The sequence below is a fragment of the Pinus tabuliformis genome, chromosome 3_1 (genome assembly GCF_031772625.1).
Source record: "Pinus tabuliformis cultivar Carrire ecotype Pingquan chromosome 3_1, CPIR1, whole genome shotgun sequence".
In the NCBI taxonomy this organism is placed as follows: Eukaryota; Viridiplantae; Streptophyta; class Pinopsida; order Pinales; family Pinaceae; genus Pinus; species Pinus tabuliformis.
The window spans coordinates 710385687-710394867 of record NC_142301.1 but is presented as its reverse complement, the minus strand read 5'-3'; the positions used below and the strand labels follow the sequence as shown (position 1 = coordinate 710394867).

General features: G+C 36.5%; 4 non-coding genes across 4 annotated transcripts; 3 read left to right on the top strand and 1 right to left on the bottom strand.

Moving 5' to 3' along the window:
• The first annotated feature begins 976 nt into the window (after positions 1-976).
• TRNAQ-CUG (transfer RNA glutamine (anticodon CUG)) lies at positions 977-1048 on the top strand. Its single transcript has one exon. It is a non-coding gene; the product is annotated as a tRNA-Gln (tRNA).
• Positions 1049-1279: 231 nt separating this feature from the next.
• Positions 1280-1352, top strand: TRNAE-CUC (transfer RNA glutamic acid (anticodon CUC)). Its single transcript has one exon. It is a non-coding gene; the product is annotated as a tRNA-Glu (tRNA).
• A 252-nt stretch (positions 1353-1604) lies between these two features.
• TRNAG-UCC (transfer RNA glycine (anticodon UCC)) lies at positions 1605-1676 on the bottom strand. The gene has a single exon. It is a non-coding gene; the product is annotated as a tRNA-Gly (tRNA).
• A 365-nt stretch (positions 1677-2041) lies between these two features.
• Positions 2042-2144, top strand: LOC149189202 (U6 spliceosomal RNA). Its single transcript, XR_016256656.1, has one exon. It is a non-coding gene; the product is annotated as a U6 spliceosomal RNA (small nuclear RNA).
• Positions 2145-9181: the final 7037 nt, after the last annotated feature.

The following is a 9181-nucleotide window of genomic DNA, read 5'->3' as shown; positions in this document are numbered from 1 at the left end:
TTGATGCTACCATTTACCAACAACTAGTGGGTTCACTGATGTATCTTATGAACACACGACCATATATGTGATATTCAGTCAACTAGCTGAGCCAAGTTATGGTTAGGCCAACCAAATTGTATTGGAAGGCAACTAATCATGTTTTATGGTAACTCAAAGGCACTACCCGGTATGAACAAACTACTCCCCTTTGAATTCAAAGGTTTTCATTCATTAATCATTGTGTAAATGACATGTACATTATTTAGTAAGAAAACACATTAAGAGAAGAATTTATGTTTCCTATGGTTCACATAGTACATTATATATATATATATATATATATATATATATATATATATAATCGCATTTGAGTTACATGATTAATTGTTTGATAGTTGAGAAGAAGTTGAGTGAAGTGAAAAGTCAAGGTCTAGGTGCGTGACCTTATTTAAGATATCCATGAGCTTTGTTGACGAAGACCATCTTCAAAGAGGCACTCCATGAAAATGGGAGTTATTGGTAAAAGGGCCATCAACAAGGTGACAAGGAAAGATAAAAGCACGAGAGCAAACCGTACATCAGATGGGAAAGATAGAAGTGAGGAAAAAGCCTTTTTTGTGTGTATATTTTTGATGAACGAAATGGAAATCTAAGCCGAATGGCAAAATTTTGCGATAATATTGGGTTATGTTATTTAGTGTGCACGATTACGATTACCATTATTATTGGGTGAAGGTTCCAAACCTTAATATGAGAGAGAGGCACTCGTTGGACAGAAGCGCATTTGGGATTTTTACAACGGTTAGTTCCACACGATTTTCAAAATTTGCGACACATGAATAGGAATGGGAATGGGAATAATTAAGTTTGTAAGATGTGTGGCCAAAGCACGCTTGTGAATCTGAGAAGTAGTGGTGCCATCAATATCAATTTCTGTTCATTGCAAAATTCGTATGGGGAATTGTTGGGATAATTTATGCTTGGCATTTCATGTGGTTCCATGGTCTAGTGGTGAGGACATTGGACTCTGAATCCAGTAACCCGAGTTCAAATCTCGGTGGAACCTCGTTGCTCTGTTTCACAACCAATGGTTGTGTTGTGTTTTTGTTTTTCTTTTTCTTTTAATGCGGTGCGAAATAAGATTTGAGCACTTTGTGTTTGTTTTTCTTTTTATGCGGTGCGGTAAGTCCATACTTCTCCTTTTTGGTAGATTGAGGCAACCTATTATTAGAGTAGAGTGAGTGATGGATGTGGCTCTGGGTTTCAGAGAAACGTCCATGCACAAAGCGATCACAGCTCCGTTGTAGTCTAGCTGGTTAGGATACTCGGCTCTCACCCGAGAGACCCGGGTTCGAGTCCCGGCAACGGAATTTTACATTGCGGGTTTTAAAAATGTTAATGTTTTTGTTTTTGTATGAGGGAGGACAGAGCTGGAATCGGATTGTTCCTTTTTCATCGCGGCAAAACCGTTTTTGTATGTATGAGGGAGGACAGAGCTGGAATCGGATTTTACTTTTTTCATTGTAACATCGCGGAGCGGAGATCTTCTGGGATTTAAATGTATGTATGTATTTGTATTGGAATCCAACCTAATACAAATTTAAAAAAAGGTCAAGGACCGATGCGTCTGCCGGGAGTCGAACCCGGGTCTATTGCTTGGAAGGCAATTATCCTAACCGTTGGACTACAAACGCTTTGCGGCAAACACCTGCGCCTGCTCACCTTCCGCACAAGGAAGGAAGGAAGCTCTAACCGTAACCGTTGGACCGCAAACGCTCTCGCTGTAACAATTATGGTAACCGTCTTGCAAACCACAAAATGTAAATGTGAGAGCGCATAGTTGATGATAATACTAAATTCCCCCTCAGATTCAAACCCCAAATCTCACGCAAACCAATGAATGAATAATATTATTGATTGGGAGTTAGACACAAACATCATCGGCATCGGCTTCTTGTTATTGGTGACACGTACATACAGAACGTTGCAATTTATTCCCACATGCGTAACGCGAAATACATTTAGCCTTTGGATAATGAAGTAGAGTGCAGTCTCTAGTGTCTCTTCGGAGACATCCGATAAAATTGGAACGATACAGAGAAGATTAGCATGGCCCCTGCGCAAGGATGACACGCACAAATCGAGAAATGGTCCAAATTTTTTATTATTTATTATTGTTCTTCTTTTATTTATTTATTAATTAATCACAGCTTTTATTTTTTTATTTATTATCGTTTCTCTTTTATTTATTAATTAATCACAGCTTTTTGTTCTTCTTTTATTTATTAATTAATCACAGCGTTTCTTTATTTATTATCGTTTTTCTTTTATTTATTAATTAATCACAGCTTTTCTTTATTTTTATTAATCACAGCGTTTTTTATTATCGTCTTTTATTTATTAATTAATCACAGCTTTTTAATATTCATTAACCCACTTTCTTTTTATTATCGTGTTTTATTTACTAATTAATCACAGCCTTTTAATATCCAGTGAAAATTGATACCACCTTTTTAATATTCACTAGTCACTTTAATTAATGCCCATTTTTCATATGCATGGAATTTCATGCCATTCACCACCCCTTGGCTCATTGCAAGGAATTATGATAACGGAAATGCGCTATGGTGTTTTATTAATTAATGACGCTTTTTAAGATTCATTCATCGAGTTAATTGGTGCCATTTTTTAATATTCATTAATCAACTTCATTAATGTCCATCTTTCATATGCATGCGCTGTCCATTTTGACCACTACTTGGCTCATCGCAAGGAACTATGATAGCTGAAATGTGCTACCAAAATATCCATGCTTTGCTCTCTATGAGGTACTTGGATATTTGAATGACGCATCCATTCCAAGGACGCATGTTTTGGTTGGGGACTCATTCAAGGCTCTCGAGTCTAAAAGGATTCAACAATATCTCATGCTACTCATTTTCCTTCTTCGACCATGGTCAAGGTGTTGTGACCCATCCTCAATGTCTAAGACCTTTTAATGGCATCCATGGGCCAACTATAATTCCAAAGAACCCCTAGAGAGGGCCTCTCTATGGCTTTTAAACCTAAGAGTCGACCTTTAGCGCCTAACGCTAATTAAACCTAAGAATCGACCTTTAGCGCCCAACACTAATTAAACCTAAGAATCGACCTTTAGCGCCCAACGCTAATTAAACCTAAGAATCGACCTTTAGCGCCCAACACTAATTAAACCTAAGAATCGACCTTTAGCGCTTAACGCTAATTAAACCTAAGGCCGAAGACTTGTTTTCCTCCTCTTACCATGGCACTTAAGCTCTATAAAGTTCATTTAGGGCTTAAGGCCCACTCTTGGTTCACAACTGACCTAGACATGCTGCAAATATCACACTCATCATCATCATCCTCATGAGCATCATCCACATCACCATCGTAATATTCATAAAATTTCTCATGATTATCATCATTATTGTCATCGTCGTCGTCGTCGTCGTCATCATCATTGTCATCGTCATTAATTTCTAGATTTCCTTTACCACAATGCAATTCTTGTACCCAACATCATAGATTATTCTATTGGCATACCTTTTGGAGAAAATCAAGAATAGGGGTTTTCTTGCTAGTACCCTTGATAATAATGATTTTTTGATACTCAAAGTGCACCTAGGATGCATGTATGAGCCTCCAACTCATGGTTAAAGGTTATGGTCAAAGTTGGCAACAATTTCCAAGAAATGATCTTTGAAGTTGATTTCTGTGCAAGGTGAATCTTAAAGGCTATAGAACATGGGTTTCTTGGTAGGATGCCCCAAATTGAGTAAGGTGAGGGCCATTTTTCAAAATAAGGCATGATTTGAGATTAATGGTTGGTTGTTTAATTAAGGTTTTCCTAGATTTCATGTTGTGCCCATATTTAAAATAAATAGGCAAATACAAATTATGCTCATATTAGCAAAATAGGCAAAATAAAATTGGCTTATGGTTAGAAATTAGGTTGTAATTTATTCTCAAGATACCTACTTGATTCATATTCTTTCAGATTGAGTAAATGGTATTTTGTAATTTCTTCCCAATTCAAAGATTGGGAAAATGAATTCAACATGCTCTTTTAGTTCAAAGAATTGAGCTCTATTATTCTATAATTAGAGGTATGATATTTAATATATGACGTTGGTTGATTGCCGAAGACATTTCTCATTGGTTGTGACTTGATCTAATTTTCCTCCAAGCACGTTTCATAGGTCGAGAAGGAAACCTCAACCCAGGTAACGTCCTATTGTTTTGTATTTTTTTACTTAAATTAGTTTCCAATTTTGATTTGGGTTTTATATTGTAGCATTTAGATCATCTTATTGTAGCACTTGATTTTATATTTGTAGCTATACAGTTAGGTAAATTAAAGCATTTTATTTTTCCTTTTTTTTTTTCATATATTTAACCATTTATTTATAGTCTTCATGTTGGTTTGATATGTTGTCTATTGCATTTTCTTTTGTGCTACTATAATTTAGTACAATTCATAGTTATTATAGTCATATTTTGATAAATGAATAATCACTTTCTACATTACAAGAAAAATCAAGGTGAAAAATTGTACTTCAAATCCCTTTGGCAGGTTAGGTGTAAAGAAATTAGCAATCAATTTTATTACGACCTTTATACTTTTCCTAAACGATACCTTATTTCAAATTTCAATGATATGCTTCAGTTGATTGTGAACAATAGCTATAATTATCTAATGCTCAAATCTGACCTCATTTTTATAGCAAGAACACTAAGTTGTTAAGTGAAAGACTAATTCTTATGCCAAACACAAGGTATTCATGGAATACACCTGCTTGTTACATTCGCCATGTAAAAACTATATGACTCGACCCCTGCATATTGTAAAGATCCATCAGTCTAATAAGTAACTATAGTATAATGTTTTAAATATATATTTTGATTGATTTGATCACTAGGCACTTTTGCATTTTCTTATGTATTTTTGAGATAGATTAATGAAAATCCATTGTTGGTTTTTTTTCAAGAGGTGATTTTGGTTTAATCCTGCGTGTGATTTAGTTCCCTCTCAAGAAATGTGATGTTGGTTGAGAAGGACCCAATAATTCAACCATGTTGCCCCTGTTTCATTAACTTTGTAATGTAGCTTAGATTGTATCTCATTTATAGATCATGTGAGTAACTTTTTCAATTTATACTTAAGTCGCATATCAATCCTTTTCTCTTTGTCTAAATTTCATACTAATAATTTATAATTAGATTTTATTTGATTCCCTTTCCTTTCATTTATCATCGAAACTATAATTAGATATTCTTCATTTCATAACCCAAATTTTGTTCTAATCCATAACTTATAATTAGATTTGTGATTCAATTTTTTAGACGTATTGATGCTCTATTTTGGTTAATGCTTCTAATTTATTTTCATTTGCAAAAGCAATTCTAACCACTAAATGACAGGGATAACATGTTGCAACTATTCATGGTTGCATGAACACCTTGTTCAATAATCGTGAAATATCATAACTTGTCAAGAAGGATGTTTGTTTTGACACCCTGGTGATCACGATATGTCTTAGAATTCCTTCCTTTCCTTGAATTTACATTGATTTTTTATAGAAGTGAGATTTCTTAGAAATTATGAGGCATGCCCTCTATAATGAGTATTTGGCGTTCAACTAGAATAAAAATGCCACTGCAAGGTATTAGGAATCATGGATGGGTCTAGGGTCCTTGACTATAACTAGGGAATGGAGGGTTAACAAGAACCCCTCGCACTAAGCCTTACTTCTTCGGCTCAGGCATCATGGACGACAACTCCTCAAATCATCACATATGACCTTTGTAGGGCATCAATCACCTCTAAATGGTATAGGTTAGTTATGAATAAATAATGGGTCTTGAGGAATATACTAGGTCAAGGGATGAAAACAAGGGTGTTAAAACCTAAATGAATCTTATTAAGCTCAAGTCGTATGAATAACAAATACAACCCATGAATTTAATTAAGCTATAGCACCATATGCATCCTCATCCTAGCGTTAATGCATCGAATCCCATCAGAAATCCGCAGTTAACTTAAAGTTCCCCATATTAAAAAAAATTGTTGTGCATGCACTCCTGTGAGCTCCCCTGGTGCGCCTGAAAGTCTGAACTGCCTTGCATTCAGATCAACCAACAACGACCTTCTGATGTGTCCATGGAGCGACCAGAGCCATTGGAGGATGGAGATCCTCCTCCACGAAGTCAGATTGAGCAAGAAGAAAATGTAGATGCCTTTGCATCCTTGATCTCAACCATTGGCCCTCCAAAAACCAGACTGTCGATATCCAAGTTTGTGAAGAAACTCGAAGATATCCCAGAGATCTCTCTCCCTTTGTCTCTACCTCTTCAAACGACGCTGTCTCTAGAAGAAAGGGGATTGGTTGGCCAGTTTATAGGACTATGGCCATCCTCTCGTTTGGTTCAGAAATGGGTTAAAAGGAACCGAACCTCTTCATTAAGTAGAAAAATCTCCATAAGATTTTGTGGAAGAGGGTATTACACCTTTCACTTTGAAACAAAGGAAGATCAAGACTTAATCTTCATAAATGACCCATACCTCATGGACATGGTGGGGTTGTATCTAAAAAGATGGACTCCTGACTTCGACCCTGAAATGGATGCTCCAGCGCTGTGCTGGTATGGGTAAGACTTCCTCACCTTCCTCTTCATTGCTTGGGAGATGAATCTGTCAAGGCCATCAGGAATGTTGTGGGGAAGTATATTGACATATGTGAACCAAAAGAGAACATGCATGCATGTGCGAGGACTTGTGTCAAAGTGGACCTAGGGAAAGACCTTCTGGAGGTAGTAAAGATCAAAGTAGATCAATGGACGCACATAAATTAGCTGGACTATGAGTAGATACCATTAAAATGCAAGGTATGTCATGAATAGGGTCATTTTGCAAATAGATGTCCAAAAAAATAAGAAAGTGAAAACCTAGAAGAGTCTGAAGCAAAATGGGAACAAGTTAAAAATAAAAAAATCGGCAAACATACAATCCATCTCTTCATCAAGCCAACCATAGGTTCCCCTTGATCCTTCTCCATCATCCCCCATCACAGCCAATCCCCCCATAATCCCTTCATCCTTCATTAATCCAACCCATTTGGACCCCTTGATGATCCTAATATACCTCCTTTATTCCCCATCTCCCCCCCTCATCTCTCCCCATCCCATACCCTCACCCCCTCAAGCCCTATTACCCATCGTAGCCCCCTTCCCTCATCAGTGGATAGAATTTTGACAAGGAACCAATCTAAGGAATCTCTCCAGATCTTAGATCACCAAAAGAAAGCATGAATAAAATCTAACAAAGAGCTTAGAGATGAAGCGGCAGAAAAAGAGATGGATTTAGGAATGCAACAACCCATGGATTCATTTTTTGGGAAAAGCTCTGGGAACAATGAGAAAAACCAAAATCATCAAAGAGGGAGAGGTCCCTCAACTCACCAACCAAATAAATAATGATTGTGGTCTCTTGGAATTGTTCCAGTTTGGGGACACCTTTTAAAGTAAATGCAACAAAAGATATTTTGGTAAAGGAAAACCTAGATATCCTTATGCTCCAGGAGACCAAAACTAGTTGCCAGGACTCAGAAAAATGATAAAAAAAATATATAAAAAATTATGAAGGAACAACTCAACAAGCCATAGGGGCCTCAGGGGGAATTTGTACACTATGGATGAAAGGAAAGTGGGAGTTGCTACAACAAAAAAAGGAAAAACATTGGATTAGAACAGATCTTAAAGAGATAACCACCAATGAGAAATTTTGCATCGTCAACATATATGCTCCTAATCAATTCAGGGAAAAAGAGCAATGCTGGAATACAGTTCAAGAGACCTTAAATGAAACTCATAACAGAAAAATAATTTTGGGAGGGGACCTCAATCTTGTCCTAAATGTAGAGGAGAAATTTGGAGGGACTTACCATGCAGACCCCTCAAGGGATGCCATTGAAACCATTATGGAAAAAAACAATCTAATAGACATCCCTCCAAACAATGGTAAGTACACGTGGAACAACAAAAGGGTAGGAAACAACAATATAAAGGAAAGATTAGATTGGATTTTGGTTCAGGACGACATCATCTCCAACTACAATTCAGCAAGATCAAGAATCATTCATACAACGACATCAGACCACAAGCCAGTTGTAATTACTATGGGGCTGATGGACAATAAAGATCCATTACCTTTCAGATATTGCCCAATATGGAACAACAATAAAGAATTCAGAAAATCAATTGCGGAAGCATGGTCTCAAAAATTCATGGTGTCTCCCTATTATGTGTGGGAAACCAAACTTAAAAATTTGAGAAAGGAATTGAAAATATGGGCCAAAGAAAATGAAAATAAAGCCAAAAAAAAGAAAATCTGAGCTATTAAAAAAGATGGAAAAACTTCAAGAGGCAAAAGAAAACGAGGAGGAGGAAAAAGAGGATCATCTCCAGGAAAAGGGTCTCTTTTGGGAAATATATAGAGAGAATCAGAAAGAAGAGGAAGAGGTGAGACTAAAGTCAAGAAGCTTGTGGTTAAAAGCATGGGATGAAAAGACAACTTTTTTTAATAATACAATGAAAATTAGAAGAGCCAGAAATCAAATTGACAAAATCCAAGTAGATGGATAGGAAATTAGAGGAGCACTTGAATTAAAAAAAGAGGCTCATAAACATTTCAAAAACCTCTTAACAGCAAATGGAGAAACAACAGATTATGAAATCATTTTGCAGCATGTACCAAAAAATATAAGTGATGGGAAAAATGTGGAAATTATGCAAGAAATCGCAGAAGAAGAAATAGAGGTAGTTGTTTGGAGCCTTCATCCAGATAAAGATGGTTTCGCAATAGCATTCTACAGGAAACACTGGCATATAATAAAAAAGGATCTAGTAAGAATGATAAGGAATGTGTCAAAAAAAAATGGGAGGTTCCACCAAATCCTCATATCTAGCATTAATCCCAAAGGATGCTAGACCCTCCACCTTTAGCAGATTTCGACCAATTTCTTTGTGCAACTCTTCTTATAAAATAATAACGAAGATAATAGCCAACCGAATAAAGAAAGTTCTCCCTGAGATTATTTCAAAAAATCAAGGAGGCTTTGTACCAAATAGACAGATTATAGACAATGTTCTGGTGGTCCAGGAAGCTCTCCACTCAAGCATG